Source organism: Panthera pardus, unplaced genomic scaffold (assembly GCF_024362965.1).
Source record: "Panthera pardus isolate Hobbes unplaced genomic scaffold, ASM2436296v1 HiC_scaffold_12, whole genome shotgun sequence".
NCBI classification, from domain to species: domain Eukaryota; kingdom Metazoa; phylum Chordata; class Mammalia; order Carnivora; family Felidae; genus Panthera; species Panthera pardus.
In genome coordinates, this window is record NW_026526677.1 from 37119046 (window position 1) to 37145250 (window position 26205).

Sequence of the window (26205 nt, forward strand, 5' to 3'; positions counted from 1 at the left end):
GAGGTGGTCCTGGTCCTTACTCTAAGCCAGGAAATTTCTGAAGGGCTTGAGCCATATTAATTCACTTACTATTCAAAACCTCTGAAATGTCTGTTAATTGATTTTAAAATGAATTGTGAAATCCATTTTAAATGGATTTATCAGAATATTTATCCTTGGAGAAACAGATTGATTGAAAACTTGCCCAGAGTCACATAGCTAAAGTTGGTAGGCAAGGGTTTGAACCCAACAGTCTAGCATTCCAATTCTTATTTTAATCATTGCACTATACTCCACACTATCAATTACTTTTCTCTAATATAATATTTAATTACTAATTAATGATCAGGACAATACTCTGAGATATAAAACTTTTAGGACGCATAATACTCCCAGGATGTGTTATACTCACATAATTTCTGTTGCATTAATAAGGAATATGCACATAAAGTGATAGCTTGTGAGTTGGGACTATTTCACAAAGAATAGGTTAAAGTGACAGACTTTGTAAGTCAGAGCTTCACTTCTGGCAATTTTCTTTTGAATTATTTAAAAAACTTAAGAAGCCACATATTTTTTAGAATTATACTCAGGCATTCCATATTCTTGCTTCGTATTTCCAGGCTCAATAAAAATGGAAAGAGAGATTCATGTGAAGAGATTCACACCTTCCCTCCTCCTGACAGTCACTCTGCTGACAACTCTTTGAACTAATATCACTCTCCACACACTACAATATTCTTCCAATAAATTATTTCCCTAAAGGAGGAATTCTACATAACCTTGGTTTAGAAAATCAGATCAAATGTGAAGTAAAACACATATATATTTTCCCTGGTTCTATAACATTTTCCTTGTTTATGTACCATGCCTGTTTTCAAATCCAAACCTTACTATGCAAATCATCCAAGAGAAAAGCGGGCGCATAATGAGAAGAGAGTTAAACTTGCATGTATGTTGGGAGGAAGCTACTTAGAAAACAGCAAGAAGAAAAAGGAAGCTAATGAACATATCAAAGATAAAATATTTAGCATGAGAGTAGCTCCTTTCATCTTCATTTAGCTTCTAGCTTTTCTACATTCAGTCTAATGCACAATTTATGTCATAACTTGAACAGTGAATGCTAACAATGTGTTCCTCTTTTTTTTTTTTTTTTTTTTTTACAAGAATCAACGCCCTGTCACTTGCTAGGGAGGCCCATTACTACAGAAGTTGTTATTTGACTTCCTGGACTGGTTGCTTTAGGTAGTGGATTTCTTTAGCTGACTGCTGCAGATTGTGGGCCACTGTTCTATTTTTATGAATAGTCTAGTCATTGTCCATTTACACAGTCAGTGTCTGAGGTGTATAAAGATCCAGCCCCCTATATCCAATTTTGGACAAATATGAAAGGACTTCCAACTCTAAATCTCCCTTTAGGAACAGCTCCGGATTTTAGTGGAATTCTCCATCACCCCAGGCCTGCTTCCTTTCCATTCCATCCATTAGGTATCGACACCAGGAGCACTCCCTATTAAAGACCTGCTATCCAATTTCCATTACAGAATCTGCTTCCTGGGGAACTCACCCTGCCAAATCCATAAGGGCTTCAGCTGCTGCAGCCCTTATTTACCTGTTTCAAAGACTCTAAAGAGCTCAATATACTGGCACACCTCTAGCCTCTGTGTACCACATCAGTGTACTGAGACCCACCAGTGCCCAACACTACTGTGGCCTGGAGAGAGAAAGAGAGAAGAAAAAGACCATTACAGATGGAGTTCAACCTACTAGGAAGTAACTCTGAAGTTACTTAGGGGAAAAATCATTGCATGCAGCAGTCAGCAACTAGCTACCTTGCTCCATCTGCTGTTCAAAGAGACCAGAGAGACAACAGGAATGTATAAAAGCCATCGATTCTAGTTACATTTAGGGATTTATCAGAAAAATTATCCTTCGATATGAACTGTTGTGAGAACACATCATGTACACAATCACATAAATAAGCAGTAATAAGAGTAAATAACAGTTGTCTACATGTGAGTGAATGTTTTAGATTTTCTAATATGAAAATGTAAACATGTTTTAACCAAAGGCCTACCACACTCTCAGAGGCTTGAGACCTTTGCTGTTGAAAATAGCCGTTTTCAGAGTGGTAATTATCTTATGGGAATTGGGATTTCCTTTCTCCCAAGAATTAAAGAGCAAATGAGTACACTCAATGAGGAAAATAAAGTAATACATAAGAGAATCAAGAAGCTGGTGTGCTAGAATATTATGGCTCTGCAATTTTACTTTTATTGTTCTGTTATCCTTCTCATGTATATTGGTAGGGGTCCTCAGGAAAATCCTCACTGTATAAGATCTGAACCCCCCCCCAAATGAATGCAGACTTTAAGACCTTCCCTTTCTAGTCACCGTATCTTAAATTATAACCACAATGATGCACATTTTTTTAATACAATAGTTTAAACTTAGGTATAAACCTATGTTTTCATTGTAAACACATAATAGGCTTTTAGTGATACAATCTGAAAGAAATAGAACTTCACTTGTTCGTGGGAAGTCAAGCCTCTAAATGCCTGGCTACTCCCGATATAAAAGTCATGGCCACAAGTAAACAACATAAAGGGTGGGTCTTCTTTCTAAGGCAGTAACTGTTAATGCACTTAAGGAGCTAAGAAAATTGCTCTGCAGAGAACAGTCTTTTAGAAACTCATTAAACTCCAGGACTATGTCTCAGATATAATCTAACTTACTACATTTAATGGTTATATGTAGTATTTTCAGCGTTATACTCAGGGAATAACAGCTTGCCAAGGTAGGACTTTTGTTCCCCATATTTGTCATTGAACTCCTTCAAAGGTTTTTAGGAACATAAGATTAAAAAGAAAGGTTGGTCTCAAATGGGTAAGTAGAACCACATCCTTCCCATTTGACTTGGTTACCCATACGCATTCACTAATTAGATCTCTCTTGCTAAGTGGAAAACTCATATTCAGGCATATTTTTAAGTTACTTTCCCAAGTAGTTTGTCATTTCTGTATGAAAATTATTCATTCTAAAGTCTTCACATAAACATTCTACAATGGGCAAAGAATCTGGCAGTTGTCTGCCATCATAAATACGTAAGAACAAAACTGATTAACTGAGGATGAAAATAAATGAGAGTCCAATAAAACACATACCCTAAGATTTCTAAAATTATTACAAATAGTACTGAAAAAACCTTTCAAAGTAAAATATTCAATGACAGATTCTGGCTATTTTTCTATTTGGGACATGTCTGCCTCTCATTACCTTTGTAGGTTCAAGGAAGACACAAGTCAATGAACAGAATTACGACAACAACATCCTATTCCCCTTGAGTGCAGACCATATATAACATAATGTTTCATGTTTCTGATTTATTTCTCATCCCATGTATAGTAAGATGACAGAAGGGGAGTTGAAAATATCCTCATATTCCCCAGAGTAATTGTCTTTGATTTAAAAAAAAAAAATAAGGCAGAGTTTTAACCACTAACCAAGAATATAAGCTATTCTTTCATGACTCTAAAACTAATGACAAGTTTTCATAATTTCCCAATGGCTGAAAAATGGTCAATACTTATCTAATCATCATAGCCATAAAATTGGATTATCTAATTCTAACAGAGATGTGGTAGTGTGTCTCAAAAATTATTTTGCAGCCATTTTTTCCTCAGCAATTATGATCTTATAAAAAAAATCATGCTATCAAGAAAACTACAGTAACTACAATGCTATTTACATGAGATCATCATTGCATGGTGTTTTAAAAATTAGAAAATATAGCTGGAAGAGCTGGCTTTGTTACTCTCTCAGCTAATATTTCTAATCTTAAAATACTGGTCTGATGCTTAAAATTTGTCAACCAATTATTTTTCTACATGACATTACCTAAAACCTAAGAACAAAACACTGAAGTTTTCTTACTTCCTGATAGTGCTCTTTAAGTGCCTTAAAAAGTTGTTCCCATAATCTATGTTTTCTTTGGTTTAAAGACACAAAAGTTAGAAGCAGCTTTGCTTCGGATCCTGTCCTAGACAGGAAAAAGGTCCAGCAACTAACCATCCATATAGATAAGGTTGCCCAACATCCAATCCTCTCTGGCAATCTGGAGCTGCCTGAGTGCATACTCTCAAAGCAGCCAAACACAGATCAATTATTAAAACAGAATATAAAGACAAAAAGAGAACATGCTGGTGGAGTACCCCATGGGTAAATGGTAGGAGAGTTGTAAAAAGCAAAATTTCTGCAAGATTCCTCTCTCTCTTTTTCTTTGTATAAATACATGTGCAAACAGGTCTTAAGAGAAATAACTTCATTATTGATCTACTTCCCAAGTACTTGTGCAAGACTCCGTGGTCTGTTTATACCTGAAATCCCATCTCAGCAACTTTGAGGGTGACAAGTTTTGTTCTTTTTTAATTGTGTTTTCTTTATTTTACAAGCCTTGACCTTCTGAACATCACATTCAGCCTCTCTACTCATTAAAAGTGATTTTAATCTGTACTTGTATCTCCAGAGAGGATTTATTCACTTTAAAAATTAATCAGTTACTTGATTCCTTTATTTCATAGACTTTTTAGCCTCTCATTGGCACCCCTTCCAAAGAGGTGAGAAGATTGAATGGCAGAAAGTGAAACAAAAATTAATCACAGCCCGATTCTCAATATATGATAGAGATAAACTTCATTTATAAAATGAAAAATTTGGACGAGAGGCTATGGAGTATAGGTACTCTAGGAGGCAGAATTTAAATGGAGTTTAGGATTCAGTATATTTGTTAGGGAATATCTTTGGAATCAATACATATGGAAGGGAGAGAAAGGAAGCAGCACTAGGTAAAGTGGGCAGTTGAGATGCAGGCTTGACTGGGTCAGTGGACTCCACCGGGAATCCAGGGCTGCAATGGCCCATCAGAGTCGTCTCATGAGTGATAGAAATAGCTAGGTTATTATACCTCTGTCTTGATCACTCATTGGATGTTGGCCACACATGAAAGGGCATGAGCTTGAGTGAGGTGGCAATCCCTGGAGAGGCTGAGAGTTGAATGCTATCCACTGACAACACTGCCAGCTGAAGAGGCAACAAGTATTTTCTTAAAGGGGGATCTGGGTGGTAAATCTTCAAGTCCACAATGGACCCTCCCGAAGGTACTTTCTAGTCATTCTCCATTCCCCCACTTCATTTTTTAAGTGTTTATTTATTTGAGAGAATGAGAGAGATACAGAGAGAGAGAGAACACATGCATGTGAGTGCATGAGTCAGGGAGGGGCAGAATGAGAGAAAGAGAGAATCCCAAGCAGACCTCAATTCCTCACAGTAGAGCTGGTCAGGTGCCATATGACCCACATGCTTTAAGCAAAAACTAAATGAAAATCCTGGCACAGGCTGTGTGGGCTCTTTATGTCTAGGTAAAGGAGTGTGTGGGGATCCTGGGTGGCTCAATCAGTTGAATGTCTGACTCTTGATTTCTGCTCAGGTCATGATCCCACAGTCATGGAATTGAGCCCCACATCAGTCTCCATGCTGAGCATGGAGCCTGCTTAAGATTCTGTGTCTCTCTCTCTCTCTCTCTTTCTCTCTCTCTCTCCCCCTCTGCCGCTTTCCCCACTGCACGCATGTATGCTAGCTCAAAAAAAAAAAAAAAGAAGAAGAAGTGTGTCAAGCAACCACTCCTAAATGGTGGTAGAGTAGGGATGGAAACATGGCACACACAAGACTGCCTTCCCCTGCAGTCTTCTTCTCTGGATTAATTCTATAGTGTCTCTAAGATGCTTAATCTCCTGTAAGATTTATAAGGGAAAAGTCCAAGATTTTTCACAGTATTAGAGTACTCAAGGGTTTTGCAAAAGAATCCATCCCTTTGGAAATTTCTTGTAATCTTAGCTGATGCCTTGTTTATTATGGAAGCAATATCTTGAATAAAATAATAGACAGGGATTCAAGATAATCTGCTCTCAGACAATATAAACCCAATATAGACCAGGATAGTTTAATATTGCCTGACAGTATGCACTTTTTTTTTCTTTTTCTTGGGTAGAACTTATTTCTTCTCTCAAAGTATTTTTATGTCTTGATTCATTCTCTTTACTCTCTGCAAGACCTTTGAAGCAGCATTATCACTTGATGCTAAGTGATAGTTTTAGTTCTCTCTGCTCTGCTCAATAGCACAGATTTCATAAACTTAATTAGATTTTGCTTTTATCAATTTACTTCTTGAATTCAATCAGTTTCTAAGGACATATACCCTGGAGCACCAAACACTTGGTAATTGCTTCAATATCTGATTTTTGATCCACTTATTAACAATTCTAAAATGAAAAAAATGAAAAGCTGCATATTCTCTTTCCTGTCAGTGATATCTTGGGGTCAGTGGGGAGAATGTATGTTCAGAAATAAAGAGTTTGGCACCAAAATTTGCTGCAGATCTTCAACTTAGTAAGCTCTTACATGGTTCAGTGAGTGTTACTTTTTGAAAATATGTAAGTGCTGCTAGAGGCCACTGCTTTAACAGCACTTTGTTAGCACTAAAGTAAACCCCTGGGGCTCCTTTATGGCTATGTCTTATTGCTTCAGCAAAGTAATCTTAATTTCACTTTGCTAATAGCCTGTATATTGAGACAATATACTGAATATTCATAACCCACATAAGGGCCAGGATATGGCAATGGAAGTATAGTTGGGTAAATTTAAAAAGGAGAATTTATTTAATTTGCAAAATCTGCTAAAAATGCAGATTCTAAATCCCAACGCACTTCTTCCAGAGAAGATAAAACCAACCGTATCAAAGATTCTACTGAATTATGAACATTAATATTCTCCTTGAATATTTGCAAAAAGCACAGTTGAGATTTGGGCAATGATTACAGGGTGGGGTTTGGATAACATAACATTGGACATGAAAATATTATAGCACTTAGGGGTTCAGTAACATGTTTTTTGAGTAACCCCAGATAGAGTGAGGAGAACTGGCCCCCAGGACTCGAAGAAGGAAGTGGGGTTTGAAGGAAGTATTGAATGAGAGCCTGGCAGTTTATTTCCAACAACTGAGGATCATGACAACTTCCTTAGAAAATAGCTCAGACCAAGGAAAAATGAAATTTCAAGTTTCCCTTTAAAAAATGGGGTAGTGGGAACCATATAAGGCTTTGATCTAAGAGATGCCACAAGTACTTGTGGTATTCAGCAAACCAGACACTTTTGGTCTCAGTGGAGACTCAGAGAACTCAAAAGGAAACACGCCTAATCCAGTGAACTATAATCTACTCTAAATTATTATCCTTCTTAGCAATCTATTTCCAAGCTCCTCATTGTCCAAATATTTTTTTTAACGAAATTATATAATAAACAGCCAAATATGCCGGTCAACATTTTACTATTTTATGCATCTGCCTCTTTTATTTTTCTGCATCTGCCTCTTTCTTTTTGGAGCAGTGCTAGAAATAGTAAAATGAACAATGCATTAATACTTAAGTATTCTAACTGAATCAATATGATTTCTTAATAGTCTTCTCTTCTTAAATTACAGTCTATATCTTCATGACCGAGACCAGAGAAATTCAACTTTCTATACGTATTATCTTCAGCATACACCTGCTGCTCTCCATGGTTCTGATCACTATCATGTATAACCATCATCCTACCCTGATCATCACATTGGTATTACATATTGATTAAAATAAGCAAATTTGAGCAGTAGTACCATTGTATTTCCAAATGCCAAATAAGATGCGTAAATTAGAAATAAACACATGCATTACCAAATTAAGAAATACACAGGCATAGTTGCTCAATGGGGCATATGGAAGGGAAAAAAATGGTTTTGTAAGTGGAATGCTATCCAGAAGGCACAAGGAAGAGCGAAAATGCCTAAAAAGAAAGAAGACAGTAGATCACAGAAATCAGTGCTTATATTGTTCTTTATGGTTTACATACTATTTTCACAGTAGTATCTTACTGGATCTCCACAACAGCTCTTTAAAGAAGTTGGTTTTACTCCCATGTTATAGATAAAGGAAATGAACACTAGAGGCTGGTTTGTCACAGTAGGAGTATATACAAGATCTGAACTCAGCTTCAACTATAGATCCCATGGCCAATATAGAATGATCCCTTTCAACAACACACATCACTTGAAATTCACCCTGGTAACACATTCTACAGGACACTGTAGTCCATAATAACTAAAAATTAAAATGAGCCTCAGAAGCTTTCAATTAAATAATCACAGAGAAACAGAAAAACAGAAAAACAGAAACAGAAACAGAGAAACAGTGTAGAAATGTTGGCTCAAAGCAGACCATAATAAATGCTCTGATGGCATTGCTGGAGGAGAAAATATGGTATATAAAACTCCTGGGTATATCTGGGGAGGCATCTTGGAACATTTGAAACTTGAGTGGGCTTCATAAAATATTTTTATTGAGTTTATATGGTGGCAAAGAGCATTCTAGGCAGAGGGAACAGTTGAGCAAAGAGCCAGAGGCAAGAAAAGGGAATCAGGGTTGTGGAAGATAGCTTGTAAGTCAACGAGACTAAAAAACTAGGTGTATAGGGAATATAATCAGAGATGAGACTATAAAAGGTAAAGAAGACACACAAGGTGAAGAGGTTTATTTTTTTATTTTTTTTAATGTTTATGTATTTTTGACAGAGAGACAGAGCATGAGCGGGGGAGGGGCAGAGAAAAAGGGAAACACAGAATCCGAAGCAGGCTCCAGGCTCTGAGCTGTCAGCACAGAGCCCAACGCAAGGCTCGAACTCACAGACCACGAGATCATGACCTGAGCTGAGGTCGGACGCTCAACAGACTGAGCCACCCAGGCGCCCCAAGGTGAAGAATTTTTAAAGGCAAGCTGTGATTTTGAACTTAATCTTATTTTTTCCCTGAGCCTGTCCTAGGCTAACTTTTTTAAAATTTAACCTGGAAAACAGAACTATGGGAAAGATAGGAAGAAGTCATCAATTTATTTAAAGATGTCCACATCTTCTCAAATGTTGGATATGTTTTTGAACATAGCTTCCCAAGATTTGAAATGTCACTACAAAGGATTCAAACAAACATGTTCACAATACCACAAAATCTAAATTATTCCAGTACAAAATTCTTTAGGAAAATGCCATCTGCAGAGAAAGGATTTAAAACACCCTTCAGAGAATGACAAGGCACAATAAAAATCCTAAAAAGAATCTTTCTCCCACTTAATCAATCAATCAATCACTCCATCCACAAAAAACTAAATGCAGGTGCCAGCTTCTAAAATTTTTGATTGAGCATTAAACGTGATGAATAATTTAGAGCCTAAATAATTGCAAAATGAAGGGTGAATTCCACCCCCCCGTGCCAACATCACACTCAAAATAGCCTTGACAGTGGAAGCTGTGAGCATATAAGAAACAAACAGAAAAAAAAAATTGGCTAAAAAGAAAGAAAAAGAAAGAAAAGAATTGGCTAAATGATTTGACCCAGTTGTATACTCCTTCACTGAAACAATCTGTCATTGAGTGAAGAACTGAAACTGAAAGGGAAAGGTTTAAAATATAATGAGTCATCTACTCTGCCGTTACTGTCCAACAAACACATGCAGTGCTTACTAAACACAAGGTAATTTCCCAGACATTTAAGAAGTTGTTAACATTTAATTCTTATAATAGTCTTAAGATGTGGGCATAGTTATTATTATCATTTTACAAGCAGGAAAACTAAAGTACATTAAATATCATGCAGAAAGTCACATCTATTACAAGGGGCAGAGCCAGGGTCCATGTGCATAACTACTAGACTATGTCCTCTTCTATTTCTTTGTAGGTTGTTTTCCAAAAGTTATTTTAAATAAAAGCCAGTATTCACTTATATGGAAAAATCTTATTAGCCTTTTTTTTAAAAATAATAAGCATTTGGTAGCTGCTTGGGATGCAGTGGTATAGTAAAGATGGGTAACAATTCTGTCCTTCTGGACTTCACTTCTAACCCCCTGGTTAGACCAGGTAGGGAATACATAATTAAATCATTAAATAAGCAAGTTTATTTCAAAGAGGAAATAAGATCCATGAAGAAAATAAAAGGTTATTTGATGGGAGTAATGGGAGGTGAACTAAAACTTACAAATACATGCAAAACTGGCTTTGGGAATGAATCCAAGATTCGAAGATTCGGTTGTTCCTCCACCAGATAAAATGTATTTGCATATCCCAGACAAGAATCATTGTCATTCATCAGTTACCTGCAATGTCTATAGTTGCAAAATAACTCAAAAACAATGCAAGGCACAATTCCTCTGTAATCAAATGACCAAGAAGGGTATGCTGTAAAGAAGACATAGTTTTCCACTGATTACACCCAGTAATTTTGATCCATTCATTCTCAAAACCTTTCACAACTTTTTCCTGACACTGTATGTGTCATAGTTGATTGATGTCATATAAATCATAATCCAATGTACCTCCAGTCAATAAATTTTCCATATTCTCACTTGTGTGCTACCTACTTGACATCTCCACTTGATATCTAAAGGGTATCTTAAATGTAACATAAAAAAAAAATGACTTTTTGCTGCTGAACCTATTCCTCTTCCAATTTTCACGAACACAGGAAATGACATCACTATCCATCCAATTTCTAAAACCCAGAAAGTTAAGAAGTCATACTCAACTGTTTTTATTCCATCAGTCTCCTCATGAAATCCATTAGCAAATCTGTCAGCTTTATCTCCAAACTGCATTTTGATTTGTTTACTCTTGTCCCTCTCCATTGACATCACCCTTGTTTGAACCATTTTTGTCTTTCAGTTGACAGTTTCAATAACCTTGAAAATCATCTCCCTTTTTCTATTCTTGTACTTCTCCCTTCCATTCCCCTGACTGTGAGCAGCCAGAATATTCTTCGTAAATGTAAACCAGATTATATTTTCATGAAGCTTAAAACCTTTAGGTGCATTTCCACAGAATTAAGGACAAATCACTCACTATGGATCTATAGGGCTCTGTATGAATTGTCTATCTCTTCAATGGTATCTGGTACTCTGATTGCATTTAAAATATATTCTACAGACACACAGAATTTCCAGTTCTTCGAATATAATATTGTTCTTATCTAAAGGTCTTTATAGTTTTGATTCTCTGTGTCTGTCCTGGTCTTTCTTGGCTTTTCCCAGAGCTGGACCCTTCTCTACTTCAGATTTCAGCTTTAATATACCCTCCTCAGAGTGACCTTCCCCAACCTTCCCATCAGAAATTAGACGTCATTGTTATATTGCCCAGTTAAATTTATTCAAAGCATTTATATCATCCTAATTATTTTACTTGGTTATTTATTTTCTGTCTCCCCTAAAAAGAAAAGTCTAGAAGGCAGAGGTCCTGACTTTCTTATTCTTGCACATACTGATGCTCAATAAACATATTAGCTGATTGATTAAAAATAGGCACTTAGGTGCGCCTGGGTGGCTCAGTCGGTTAAGCCTCCGACTTCAGCTCAGGTCACGATCTCACGGTCCGTGAGTTCGAGCCCCGCGTCGGGCTCTGGGCTGACGGCTCAGAGCCTGGAGCCTGCTTCCGATTCTGTGTCTCCCTCTCTCTCTGCCCCTCCCCCGTTCATGCTCTGTCTCTCTCTGTCTCAAAAATAAATAAACGTTAAAAAAATTCTTTTTAAAAAATAATTAAAATAGGCACTTAGAGGAGTATCTCCCAAAGCATATTTCATGAAATAATGTAATGTTAGTGATTGACACAGAAATTACTTTATTGACTTTACAAAATTAGTGACTGCCGAGAAAACACTTTTCAAAAAGTTTTGCAGATTTTTTTTTCTTTAGCAGATTTAATATACCTACATGCATGGTGAATACTAGAGTATTACCTTGTTGCTCCAGTCTTAATATTTTGGATTAAAGACATATTTAAGCTGATCATAATTTAACTCCACAATATGGCAATTTTGGTATGTGTTTATTTGGTTTCATTGTAAAATAGGGAAACATGTAGGCAACTCAGGTTGAAATTTCTTGTCTAATAAATTTAGTTATTTTATCATATATTTTGTGACTAATTCTTAGTTATATATGCTTTTTGGTGTGTTTGATTTGTTTTAGCAGGCGATCATGAATACAAGCATTAGATTAGGATTCAATAACTTCTAATTTTAAAATAAAAATACAGTGTTTTACAAAATTGCTTTCTCATTGATAAAATGAGGAAATAAAATTAGCCAATGGTGAAATGTGATTTATAAGGCTATAGATTCTCAGACTTGATAATTATCATAAAGCATCTTTCACATCTGTCAGTCTTTAAGCTATCATTCACGTGGCATACATATGAATGAAAAGCTCCTTTTCAATATTACTTGATTGTAATACTTTAGAAATATATTACATGAACAAAGAATATGAAATTAAAATTTTTTTAATGTTTATTTATTTTTGAGGGAGAGAGATACAGAGACAGAGTACGAGTGTGGCGGGGGCAGAGAGTGGAGACACAGAATCCGAAGCAGGCTCCAGGCTATGAGCTACCAGCACAGAGCCCAACGTGAGCTCTAACTCACAGACCACGAGATCATGACCTGAAGTCAGAAGTCTAACTGACTGAGCCACCCATGTGCCCCAAGAGTGTGAAATTGTTTACAGGTGGTATAAAGTAACCTATCATTCTGCATTTGTTGATGGGTCTTTGAACTTTGAGTAAGGCAGGAAAGAAATGATAAGTCCTTTGCCTCCCAATTTGCTCATCTATTATGGATTGATTGCCAGTGGGAGAGAGGAAAGTGAAAGATTTTTCAAAGTTTCAACCACAATCTGTCCTAATTGATTAAATGTCTGATACTGTACAAACACATATTGATTAGATCTCTATTGAAAAAGTTAAGAGAAAGAAATGCCCAAGTGGGTATGCCTGAATTCCCCAGCTATATGTAGATGCATCATTTGGATCAGTTACTTATTAATGATTAGTTTTACAAACATTTACTGGACAACTCCTCCCAGGTACTGGGAATTCAGCAGGGGAGAAAAAAAAGCGAGCTTTGCCTCTCTTGGAATTTATAATCTAGTGACAATGACAGATATTAATGAACAGTTTTTGTGAAAATAAGCCCATAATTACAGATATGATAATTGCTTTGAGAAATAGCAGTACAGGTGACTATAAAAACACACAGTAGGGGCACCTAACTTACACGTGGATTCAGTATAGGCTTCCCTTAGGAAGGGACATTCAAAAGGCTCAATGAATGTAATTATTATACAACACCATATTCACTAATTTCCTTTTCTGAAAAAGATTGCTATTATTATTATTTACATTTAAGTTACAAGTGACAGTAAATATATGGATATAAATATGTAAATATGTATTTGCTCTTGAATTTCTCCTTAACATTGCTATTCAAAATAATGACAAGTTAAAGAAGAATGAAAATAGGCTCTACTCAATGTATCTTCCACAGAAATATTTCCATTAACAAGTTTATTAATTTAACTTTTCTAAAAAGTTAAAGTCTGAAAGCATTTTAAAGAACATAAATTTAATATTGATTTTGGCATTTGCTATGTAAATTTGCTTCAGTTTTGCTATCAGATCTTAAATTAATGAGATTTCAAACTTTGTAAACAGGATAAGAGCGTGTCAGGAGGCTGATAATTTATAGTTAGCATGCTTTGCCTTTACCCACGAAAAAAAAAGGAAGCAAAATTTAGAGGGGAAATTAATAACCCTTTGCTTCTAGGGAAGAGAAAAAAAATCTGTTTTGAATGTTCAAAGGCTTTCTTTTGGAATCACAAAGTGCATTATAATCACCTCCACTTTTAAAATCTTTTGAAAATATGTAATGAGTCCTTGACAATATTTCAGCTAAATGGTGATTATATAAGCTATTGAAGTTTTTAGATGGATGAATTTCTGTCAGCCTCCCCTTGGTTTTCAACCTCTAATAAAATCAGAAAATCCCCTTACTCTAAAAACTAATACAAAGTATGTTTGTAGTTGTTTTCTGTGTAGTTTAGGAGTTACAGGAGTTATTACAATTCAATTTAGACATGAATTGGAAGACATGATAGCAGTAAATATACACAAGATCCTTTAAAAACCGATATATTTAACATCCTTGTCAATACAGGTATGAATCAAGCTAATAAACATATCATTTATATGTTTCCAGGTTTAGTTTAATGACTCTTCTGGAGTTATGTGAAGGCCACACTTCACACTGTGAAGGCCACAAAGGAGGAAATCACACTGTTCCTGTATCTTGTGGTTAGTGGCAAATTACACGCACTTTGAAAATACCTATTAGGCAACAACTATGTGTCGTGGCTTCATGAAAGGTACAAGCTGGATGCCAAAATGAAAATAGCATGGATGTTGGCACCAAAAAGTTTACAATATACAAAGAAAATTAGAATATTACTCCAAAGAATAACTATTATAAATATTAAAGAAAGCCAAAATAATTTCTATATAATTTCTACTCTATAGGACACCTTACTAGTAGATACATTTCATTATACATTTGTCCAAACAGGATGTACAACACCAAGGATGAGTCCTAATGTAAACTATGGACTTTTGGTGATAATGATGTGGTGATGCAGGTTCATGGATTATAACCAATGTAGCACTCTAGTAGGGATAGTGGGAGAGGTTGTATCTATATGGGAGGGGAGAGCACACAGGAAATCTCTGTATCTGCCACTCAATTTTGTTGTGACCTTAAAATTTCTCTACAAAATAAAATGTGTTTAAAATTCTTTTGAAAAAGTAAGAGTAAGGAAAATAACATTTCTAGTGTACCTATCCCACAAAGCCCTATCTAGATTCTAGAAGTGGACCAAAAATGTCGCAAAGAGGAAACTAACATCAATACCTCAGTATTAAATGAGATTAGGACATTTTCCTAAAAACGAGGACTGAGAAAAATTTCCCTTTGTCTCCATAAAAGAAGGTGTCACATTTTGTAGTGGAATGCAATACAATAAAGATATCAATAATGTTCCCATGGTTATTTGGTATGAATGAACAATCCAACTAAAGTAATTTTTGGAAGTATCAAAAACAATGCATTCTGCTTTGGAAGCTTTTTGGTAATATGAATGTTTTATAGATAAAATTTAGACCATATGGAAGGTATTCCTTCTCAAACTGTGTTAAGAACATACCCGAAGACATATGAAAGTGCACAGGGGTATTCAAAATCCCACCTTACTCTGTGTTGAGTCATTTTAAACATTAGCTCTATATTAAAAGAAGCATGGCTACACTGGAGTATATGCACAATTAGCATCATCTCCCCTCCCTACAAAATAAGGTGAGAAAAAAACGAGACTTCAAAGAAATTTTACACCCTATTGGCAGCAGGTAATTTGGCTTTTCTCTCAGTCTCCCGTGAGTACCCATTTACTCTTGTGACAGTAGTATGACTTCCACGAAAATATCTGTAATTATGATTCAATGAAGGGTATGAGATTATATGTTTGAGTTAATGTTTGTGATGTGCTTCGTGAGGCTAAAAACTTCAGCCTGGCCATACACTCCTTTTTTCCTCTGATCTCCATCATCACCTTAGTAGCAGAATTCCCACTAAAGTTAAAAATGAGGAGGCTAGGAGCACCTGGGTGGCATCCAACTTTTGATATTGGCTCAGGTCATGATCTCCGCCTGGCGTGGTCGTGGGGTCAGGGCCCGTGTTGGCCTCCATGCTGAGTGTGGAGCCTGCTAAGGATTCCCTCTGTCTCTCTCTCTCTCTCTCTCTCTCTCTCTCTCTCTCTCAAAATAAATAAACATTTTTTAAAAAATGAGACTAAAGCTAGGTAAAGCTGAGCTGGAGGGGCAAGCTTGGAGAGGCAGTGTGTTTAGAGGGAGAGGAACATGGGTCTTAGAGCCAGAAAAAAAGCCTATCTGAAATCCTGCTGATGCCACGTATTTGTCATGCAATTTCAATCAAGTTACTTAACGTCTCTAAACCTTCGTATTCTCGTTCGCAAATAAGAATAAAAATAATATCTATTTCATTGGTCATAATGAGGATTATAGAATACGATACTGCACTGTCCAAGATGGTAGCCACGACCCACTCATGATTATCAACCACTGAAAATATGGCCGGTCCAACTTGAGATGTGCTGTAATTGTAAAATACACATTGGATTTCCAAGACTTGGTATGAAAAAAGAATATGAAGCATCATGTTAATAATTTTCTCTGTAGTTTCTATTTCTACATGTTGTAATTATATTTTGGATATAATTGTTTTCATAAATACATTATTAAAATTAATATCACCTATTTCTTTAAAAAAATTTTAATATTCTTATTTGCTTTTCAAATCCATTTGGAAAACTGGTTGGGATTGCTTTCATTATGCCAACCTGAAAAGTGAAAAAAGCTAGGACTCAAAGAAACTAAGACTTGTTCAAAATTCCACAAGTAGGGACAGAACACAGAAACAAAATCTGTTGTTTTTATCACTTAACTGTGTTACCTCTAAAAATCAGCATCACTACGTACTATTAGTAATAACAATGCCAATAACAACAGCTTCATTTACTGAGTGTTATTCATGAGGCTGACACTGTTTTAAGTACTTTAAATGAATTAACTAATCTGATACAACTACTCTTGAGGTAGATGCAATTATGATCCCTGTTTTATAAATGGTGAAGTTAAGGAGCAAAGCAGGCCTGTATGTATTAGCTTCCTGCACTTTGATCTCACCCACAGACTTTGATGTACATAGTGAGTGATTTAAGAGACCTGAAATTTATTTAATCTTTGCTTCTTCTTTTTGTAAAAAAAAAATTAATGTTTATTTATTTTTGAGAGAGACAGAGACAGAGTGCAAGTGGGGGAGGGGCAGAGAGAGAGGGAGACACAGAATCTGAAGCAGGCTCCAGGCTCTGAGCTGGAGCTCTCAGCACGGAGCCCAGGCTCTCAGCACGGATCCCGATGTGGGGCTCGAACCCACAAACCATGAGACCATGACCTGAGCTGAAGTTGGACACTTAACCGACCTGGCCACCCAAGTACCCCTGATCTTTGCTTCTTAAAATCAGAACATCTCTGCAGCTCTAATGCATGTGCTCAGTTTCATAATACTGAATTGTTAACACTTCTAGTGAGCATCTTCTTATATTTTATGAATGACTTGAAGCTTCAACTCTGTGGTGTGTGTATATCATTGCAGTTCAGAGGGCAAGATCCTGAGTCCACCTCCTAGGTTTAAATTCTGCTGGACCTAAAGCTTTCTAGCTGTGAATTTGGGCAAGTTACTAATCTCTTCAAGTCATAGGTTTTTTTCATCTATAAAATATAAAATGATAGAAAGTAAAGGAAGGCAGCAAGATAGTCTCTTTCCTATTTCAAAAATTGTCATGTATCCAGTTTTACCAAAGGTTTATTTTCAAAGGTGCCAATGAAGATATAAAAAATAAAGCCATTCTTAAATTTATGATTGTAATGAATTTTTTATCATTTTACATTTTGTATTGTGAAATGAAAATAGGAATATTGAAGAGGATATTATTGTTATATTAATACTATTGGTCAATCGATGACTAGATAGGTAGTTGGAGAAGGTGTGTGTGTGATTGGTGATAGTTACTGTGTTTCCTATTTCTTTTCTTAAATTTTTCTTAAATTTTAATGTTTATTTATCTTTGAGAGAGAGGGAGAGAGAGAGAGAGAGCATGAGAGGAGGAGAGGGGCAGAGAGAGGGAGGCACAGAATCTGAAGCAGGCTCCAGGCTCTGAGCTGTCTGTACAGAGCCCAGTGCGAGGCTTGAATTCATGAACCATAAGATCATGACCTGAGCCGAAGTTGGATGCTTAACCGACTGAGCCACCCAGGTACCCCTGAGTGTTTCCTATTTCTTTTTTTTTTTTTTTAATTTTTTTTTTCAACGTTTTTTATTTATTTTTGGGACAGAGAGAGACACAGCATGAACAGGGGAGGCAGAGAGAGAGGGAGACACAGAATCGGAAACAGGCTCCAGGCTCCGAGCCATCAGCCCAGAGCCTGACGCGGGGCTCGAACTCACGGACCGCGAGATCGTGACCTGGCTGAAGTCGGACGCTTAACCGACTGCCACCCAGGCGCCCCGAGTGTTTCCTATTTCTTAAATTTAAACATAATTGAAAAGACTTTCATACAAATTGTAACTTAGAGGAGATTAAATTATACGTATGTAAAAACTTTAGCATTATTGCCCTATTGTATTATTATTATTATTATTATTATTATTACTCTTATAGGAAACATTGACACCATTTTTACAGCAGCATCCTTCTTTTTCTCCCCGGAATGTAACTATCTAAGCATGTGAATTGTCTGTATCGATCGAGCTTTGTGTAATAGGTAGGTCTGAGGCAATAAGCTTGCAGTTTCTCTAAGGAAATGATACAAGGTTGTAGAAGAAACGTAGACGACACTCTCTAAATGTGTGAGGTTTTAAGCATTATCTTGGGCAGCCATGAAATAGATAATCATTCAATTCCATTCGCACTGTATATCCCCCAACCTCCTTTTGTACTCACCGTGTACTTAATCCCTCACACCCTCATGAAAGTAATGAAGAACAAGTATTTTTACTTCATCAGAGAAAACTCCACAAAACTCTTTCACCACTGGTCTCTGTTCATAGAGTAAAATAAACACTAACTCTTTCCTTGAGTCATTGCTGTAAGTTTTATCTCTTTGGACTTAGTAATTTAACTATCTATGCCTCAACAGCTACTTGTGCATATGAGTTGTATACATCAAATCCAGATACTCATCAACCTAGAACTATTAAAATTAGGGAGAGAGTGCGTTTAACATTCAAACTCACATGATAATACTTCTGTGACCTATTTTTTCTCATTTTTAAGAATGCTAACATCATGTTACTGAATAGTTTATAGATACGCTCATTCAGCAAATGTTTTTGAAGTGTTTACTCTTCATGAAATACGATGATAGACTCTGTTGTTAGAAGGATGTCTAAGAAATGGTTCCTATCCTCAACTAACAACTAGAATGTAGTTTCATTGATGCCAATATTTTTAATCTAGATTAGAGAGAAATGAGTATGTAAGTGCAGCTGGGTGAGGGAGAACTGTAAGGGTTAAATTGTACTGTAGGGCTAACGCTTAGCTTCAAAGATAACAACTTTGTTCTGACACTGAAGGTCAAAAGATAACAACCTTGCTTTTACTCTTGTAAATCATACTTCATACTCTTGTGAATCAGGCTTTACCAATGAAAGAAACAAAACCTCAAAAAAGAGCATCAGAGACAACGGCAAGGAGATCCACTGGTTGCAACTTAGCGGCAGAAAGTCTAAAATAATCACCTCATTCGATAACTGTTTCTGACTCATCTGGCAACTGTTTCTAACTCATCTGGGAACTGTTTCTCTGTTCTGTTCCCAGATAATGATAAAACGATGCGATCGGCTCTAAAAACTCTGTACCCCGGCTGTTCGAGGCCACACTCTTATCAAGAGTTTTGGTCCCGATCGGTCAGCCTTGCCTCTCATTGTAATAAACTTTGTTGCAACTGTCACTGGTGCCCATAGCATTCTGTTTCAGGAGTCGCGTGGATGCAACAGAACCAAGAACAGGGACACAAGGGAAAGATTCACCAAATAGCAATATTTAAACTGCCTCTTCTGTGAAAATTGGCCAGGTAGACAAGGCAGAATAGAGTTGGGGGCATGGGATAGTCAATGGAAAGAAAATTATTCACAGAGGCAAATGCAAACACGGAGAGATAAGAGACAGATTGATTTGTTTGGGACACTGTCGATAGTTAAGTATGCTCAGTATGTTCCAAGTACACATTACAAGGGAAGAGACTGGGTTGAATAAAGATGGGGCTGAAGCAAAAATTAGGGGTTAGGTCATGGACCAGGCCTGACTTCAGCATTTGTGAAACATGAGGAAAGAATACAAATGAAGATTTACAGATCATATATTAAAAGGTTTACAAGTTGTAAGTCCTGCGTGAAGAGCTGACCCCGGTCAGGCCTTGCCTGGTCCCCGAAAACAGGTCACCATTGGGTAAGAGGTTCTAAAGCAAGAGCTGAAAAGCAGGGGCTGCAGGAGCAAGGACTATAAGTAGGCATATGTCCTTGGCCCCAAAGACTGCCTTCCTGTGGGAAAGCCAGAGGAGAGTCACAGGATATCCTCTAAAGCTCACAGACATGGGCAGGGGTTCCCCTTGCTTGGGTCTAAGACTGGCAGCCTTATAAGCTATTCATAAGAGCTGGGACTTTTTTTGCAGCCTAAAGAGAGCCATCGAAGGCTTTTCAGTAGTGAATGTCTTAGATAGCCTATTTTTTTTTCATTTTTACTATTTGCATAGCTACAAATTAGTGAAGGGCTTAGGCAGGAAAGTTTTCTTTCACGGGCACTGAAGTAATGCTATATACATAGTGTAACCTTCTTTGAGAGAACCCATTTATTAAGTTGCTGCACAATACATATAATTAGACTTGGCAACTACATAATTAAAGTATACATTGCTATTTATCACATGTGATGCTTTATTATTTAAAAAACCCTCCACAACCATGCCAAGCCAGGGATTTAATCCTGATAATGTTCACTCAGGGCACTGAGAGTAATGGATTTTCCACAAAGGAGATTTGTAAATGTCCAGGCTGAGCCTCCTGGCCTCCTTAGGAGAGATGGGAGAAAGGAAGGAGGCAGAGTTTGGAAGATGCACACTTGGCAGCTGAATCTAAGTAGCCTGGTTTTCAAACAGCCTAACCCTATTTTTTCCTGCGTTTATTCCTTAAGTACACAGAGACTATTCACAAATCCTCTGGTAATTCTTTGCTCTAAAATTGCTCACCCACACACTGACTCACACTATTTATAAGAATGGTGTTGAAATAGAGTAGAGTTTAGATTTAAAGAAAAGTCAGACACTGTAATGGATGTGATGTGCCACCCAGGTCCCCGCCCCTCTCTTTGGAACAGAAACACTTATCTCTCCAAATGGTTGGTGGCTGAATCCTCTGGGAATTGTCCTTTTCAGAAGAGAACGACCTCTGCCAGGGTAACACTGCCTTCCCAGGGGCAGTCAACATACAGCTAGTTAATGTAAGTCCCCTTGGAAAAGTCCACCCTCCTTGCCTCAATGCTCTGCAAATATGCAGGGCCTTCTAGGCCACAGAGCTAACTAATGCTCACTCCCTCCCTTTGCTGGAACTTGCTGCCATCATTTCTCCACAGGTGTTGAGTCTAAGAATTCCCCATTAAATGCCCTGAGCATGAATTTCCATCTCCAAATCTCCTTTCTGTAGAACATAACCAGAAACATATACTGAATCCATTAGCTCTTAAAACTGTTATCTCAAAGGATGGGGGAAAAAAAATCTCATTTTAATGATCCCATGTGGGACGCCTGAGCGGCTCAGTTGGTTAAGCATCTAACTCTTGATTTTGGCTCAGGTCACAATCTCAGGATCATGGGATCAAGTACTGGATCAATCTCTGCACTGGGCGTGGAGCATGCTTGAGAGTCTCTCCCAGGCCTTCCCTTAGCCCCTCCCCCACTTTTGCACCCACGAGCACTCTCTGGGGGAGGGTGTAAGTAAAGGTCACATGTGAAGCCAATGCCCCACCTTTTCCTTACACTGTAATTCTGGAAAGAAATTATGTTAATATTATAAAGGTAAAATAGTTTTTTTAAGATTTTTCCCTGATGCCACAAGTCAAAAAGAGGTGTTCTCCACCCCCTTTCTTAGAACATGTCCTTGAGAAACCTAGTATTTGTAAATTCTTTCTGTGTCCATTTGATTTGTACATAAACATTTTTAAGGGATAAGTAAACTAGTCTTAGAGTCTAGGAAAGTTCTCCTTAAAGGCCTAGGGTCTCTCTCTCTCTTTGAAAAGTAAACGTAAGGGAAGCTGGAGCCCTTATCTTCTTGCCAACAGAATCTTAGCCTCAAGGCCTTCTCCAAGCTGTAACCACCTGCTTGTCAAAGAGATACAGAAATTTTATTACCTCTTCAGTTGAAAGCAGTTAGCTAGCCCAGATGGCTACCCCAATCAACCAGGTGAATTGGAGATGAACTGTGAAAGAATGTGCAGCCAGAAGTTCTGTCACGTCTTATTCCAAGAAGACAAATGAATCTTGAGAACACGTGCATAATGGATCATGTCTGTGTGGTAGCATAGCAAGGATGGGATTGTCCTGTCTTTATAATGTCATTAGCAGATTACCTGTGATGTACATCTCAGTCTGATTTGATTGTTTTCTTTCTCAGCCACAGTTGACGAAAGGATTTTCTAGGCTAACAGGGGATTTTATTATTAAGTTTTCTTCAACACACTGAGCAGGTTCTGCTATAGGTAAAAATATAAAATAAAACTATGGTATCATCAGTGCTAACTGTGCTGATGCCTGTGGCTGTCCTGTCAGATGATCATTCCTGGGGTTATAGTTGTACTTACTACTAGATGAGTCTTCTGAGTGGAAAGAGAAAGTTGGCTGGACTCAAGACTCTGGAATCCTCATTTGTCCAAAGGGGCTCTGGGCAAAAATCATATGTTATAAACACTACAGAGTTTGAAACCCCCACCCCATGTGGGCCCTGGATATTAATGTGCTGGCTCAGTACACATATGTTAAGAAGATTCTTCTCACCTGGAGCCGAATGGCCAGGTCCAAACCCAGTCTTCTTTGGCCCACATCCCCCAGGACAGTGGTTGTGAATCCTATGGGCAATGCCATTAATTCTTGGAAACTCTGACGACAGCTCTTAGCATCCTATTCAGAAAAGTACACATATATATTAAAGTCAAATTTTTGCATGCAAACTTAGGAAAGTTCTGAAATTCCTGGGCCTCTTCCCTCTGGTAATCATGAGAATTAAATATTCCCCAATACTGTATAATTTTTACCCGGTAGATATTCAGTAAATATTATCTGGGCAAATCCTAGTCTTCCTTGGAGAAATGACTGATGTCTGTGATTAAAATCACAAACTAAGGTGGTTTTTTTTTTTCTTGTTTTCCTATGAAGAACTGACTTACCAAAATAAAAGGGTCCTTCACTAACCTTGAATTTCAATTTCACTTCACTGTGCTTCTAGCAAGAGCCCTTTTTATATATAGCATTATGCTAAATGGATGGACATAATGTAGTCAAGAACACAGACTCTGGATTCAGATGACTTGGGTTTCAAATATAAACCTCTGTGCCTCTGTTCCTCATAAAAAGAAGATAATAACAATATCTAGCTCATTTGTTTTTGGTGACAGTTTAACAAGATATTTCATGTACTATATTTGCTCAATGTTTGCCATAGTAAATGTCCAATAAATGCTAGCTGTAATGACTATGAGAAGAAAGTTTATGTTTACATGATGCTATTGAAGGATGCATCTGGAAATAATCCACTGTTGGCAAAGTTAAGTACAGACATTTATACTAGTCCTTGAAAACTAAATTTTTAAATAAAATATCTTAGAGACATATGCAGACCTTTTTTCTCTGATGCTACATAATTAAAATTAGCGGATCAAGGAGAAGAGAAAAAACAGTAATGGTAGCCGGATTCACATAGATGGATGAAATCAAATATGGGCTGAGAAACAACCCCACATTTGAAGTGTTAGCATTTGGAGTGAAATTTTACAAGTTTTAATAGGACACACACAAAATTATCTCCCTTTTAAATAGAGTACGTTTTCTACTTAAGATAGATCTATCACACTATGAGATAGATCACATTTTCCACATAAACTTAAATTTGATGAATGGGACAAGAAAAAAGAGCCTTGATAATAAAATTGTGAATGATGTTAGAAAATTTAAATAACGTAATTTGAGAGTGATTGGAGAACAAAGCTCATGTTGACACTTACTCTGCTCTGTCTTCCTCATCCCCTGCAAAAATGATTTAGATTATTGGTTTTTCTGGTGGAAAATTATGTTTTGCGAAAATGTAATCACTTCACATTTGAATAGCTATTATTTCTCTTTTAACACAATTCTACTGAATGTAAAAAATCCATATCACTCAGCCCACTATTTGTGAACTTCTTGAAAATGCATATAATGAATTGATACAGTCCCAGGTTTTTATTTTGACATTTAGTTAGGCAGCAAGAGAGCAAAAACTTATTTTTTCTACTTCATTTCCATTGCAGGTCCCAAAAGGGATGTACCAAATTGTCTTTCACTTGCAGAATATCCTACGGGGTTCACAGATACAAATCCTGCCCACCACTAATAATAATAACTTTTCACAGACAAAAGAGTCAAGGTCAATTTGCTACAGGAGAATCTCAATTTTGTACTTCTTTCTTCTGCTCCTGTAAATCCAGTCTTTTGAATTGACCGTCTGGAAGAGTCATTCTCTTTGTGCTTTTATTTGAGCTGAAGATGAAAGTTTAGCGACCTTGATTTCATGTAATGATGGAGGAGAGTAAACGATTTCCTTTCCTCAAAAGTATTGGCAACATCCACATAGCCACCATTTTGTGTTGTTGCTTTTATGGTTTTCACAGATTATTTGTAATTATTTCATATTAGTTGCATCTTACTCTGGATTCATAATTCATCATCACGTAGCAAAGAATTGGCTTCGGCAAAGAGAAATCAGTCTGACCTTTGTCCTCAGCTTCTGGAAGGTAACTGATATCAGATATGACAGGAATGTCTTAGTTTAGTGTGGGGGCATCTCACACTAGATCTTTGAGTGGGGCTGGCCACATCCCATAATCATAGAATGGGTACTGACCAAGAAACACCGTCTGTGTGACTTAAGGTGGAGGCGTTGGGCCATGCAGTATCATTTGAGCTGGATGCTGAGATCAAGCATTTGGGCAATCAGTTGATCAATGATGCTTACCAAATAAGTCCCCCCAAAACTCTGGACACTGATGTTCAGATGAGCTTCCTGTGGCATTATTGCTTATATATCATCACAGATCAATGCCAGGAGGTTAACACATTCTAAAGACAACAAAAGCTTGTGTTTGTAACCTCTACAGACCCTGCTCTATGTATCTTTTCCTTTGGCTTATTTTGATACATTTCCTTGCCCTATAACAAACGATAACTACCAGGAAAACAGATTTCGCCATCAGTTCTGTGAGACTGTCTAGTGAATTACTAAATGCAAGCTTAGTTCTGGAAACCCTGAATTTACAGTTGGTATCAGAAGCGAGGATAGTCTTGGGGACTAACTCCGAGAAGGCATTTGGTTATATGTATAGTAATATCCTTACTTATTTTTTCAGTTTTGAACATTTAGGTTGTTCCTAATTATCTGTTATTAGGCGTAATCCTGACATGAATCTTTCAGTACACATAATCTGTCTCTTCTTGGCTATAAATATGTATCCCTCTTATTTCTCCTGAAACTAATTCTCACATGAAAATTTCTCTTATTGTAACACCAAGTTTTCTCACAAACTTTCAGTTGTTTTTCTGTGACTTTTTTATCATGTGTTTTTATATATCTTTGGTCTGATTGAGTTGTTGTTTGCCCTTTTTTAAAAACTCTATTGAAATATGTTATAACCCATAAAGTTTGGGCATTTAAAATCTACATGCCAATGGTTTTTAGTATATTTACAGAGTTATGCTTTTGTATCAGAAGAGTTTCTAGTAATGTAAAATGGGGACAAAATTTCATCATTTAATTTGAATGAGTCTTAGATACCCAAAGCGGTAAAGTATAGCATTCACCCTTCTCTGGCCACGCAGCATTACGAAAGGTGTTTCTTCTATTCTTTTCATAAGTGCTTTGATTGTATTGAAGACTGTATCTCCTCTGCCTGGGATTTTTGGCTCCTATCTTATAATTACATCATCTAACTCATAGCTTTTTGACTCCCATTCTTATTGAGACCATCTACAGCCTAGCAATGATCACTTTCCCTACGAAAAGGTACTGGAACTCATGAAGAATTGACTTATAAACAACTCTTGATAAACCTTTTATTTGAGATGTGTTTTTTGAGGCTTGCAACAACTGCCTGCTGGCTGTGCCCTACTCAGTAGTTCTTCCCAGACACCTATGGAGCATCTTCTCCAGGAGCCTATCTTTCCATTTTTCTAATTTGCATTTCCTTCTAGTTTGCCGAGAGGGTTGTCGTCGGTTGATGAAATTACAAACACCAAACCTTTAAGTTCCTTTGCCTACAGGTACTTTGATGGATTGCTCCAAGACGCAGAAGAAGAGCTACGGCACTATTAGAAATTGGTCTGGCATTGCAGCACGTTTCCTAA

General features: G+C 37.1%; 1 long non-coding RNA gene across 1 annotated transcript in view; it reads right to left on the reverse strand.

Annotated features, from left to right (window-relative positions):
- Positions 1–26205, reverse strand: part of LOC109271264 (uncharacterized) — a 221463-nt gene that overhangs the window by 92713 nt on the left and 102545 nt on the right. The window contains exons 3-4 of the long non-coding RNA XR_002081903.2: positions 22609–22731; positions 22416–22494 (exon numbers count right to left, since the gene is read on the reverse strand). This is a non-coding gene — a long non-coding RNA (uncharacterized LOC109271264). The remainder of the gene's footprint in view (positions 1–22415; positions 22495–22608; positions 22732–26205) is intronic.